The 599-nt window shown below is 47.4% G+C and overlaps 1 non-coding gene across 1 annotated transcript; it reads right to left on the reverse strand.

The window, feature by feature from the left end:
• Positions 1–247: 247 nt before the first annotated feature.
• On the reverse strand, positions 248–383 carry LOC119929239. Its single transcript, XR_005451372.1, has one exon. It is a non-coding gene; the product is annotated as a small nucleolar RNA SNORA7 (small nucleolar RNA).
• Between the last annotated feature and the right edge of the window lie 216 nt (positions 384–599).

The raw sequence follows: 599 nt of genomic DNA on the forward strand, positions 1-599 counted from the left end.
CTATATTAAGCACTTGGGAGAGTCTTGTCTTCTGCTGTCTAGTCGCCTCCAACCCATAGTGCCATCATGAACACATCTCTCCCAGAACACCCCGCCTCCATCTGCAATCTTTCTGGTAGTGTATCCCTGGAGTTTTCTTGGTAAAAACATAGATGGGGCTTACCATTACCTCCTTCTGTGCGGTAAACATGAGTCTCCTCCCTCGACTCTCTCCCATGCTGCTGCTGCCCAGCACAGGGGAGTTTTGACTTGTAGCAGATTACCTTCCACTCGCTAGCCACTGCCCAAGCTAGGAATGGAATGGGTATGCCTCTGCTTGACTCTCTCCTGTAGCAGAGACTGGTAGAGTGCTGGAAATTCTCCAGGTGCAACCCTGAGAGTGGGGGCTTGGGAGAGTACAATACAACATAATTAGTAGACATATTCCCTGCCCACAGTGAGCTTACAGCCTAGATGATCCCTGCCCTTGAGGAACTTACAGTCTAGGGAGAAGCTGAAAGTCTAGCTAAATTATTCAACTGGGGCAGTTAAACAGAGCCTGACCAAAATAAAATATTCTGCCCTATTTAAAAATTGGCCCATTTAAGAATCTCTAAGCA

Source organism: Tachyglossus aculeatus, chromosome 5 (assembly GCF_015852505.1).
Source record: "Tachyglossus aculeatus isolate mTacAcu1 chromosome 5, mTacAcu1.pri, whole genome shotgun sequence".
NCBI classification, from domain to species: Eukaryota; Metazoa; Chordata; class Mammalia; order Monotremata; family Tachyglossidae; genus Tachyglossus; species Tachyglossus aculeatus.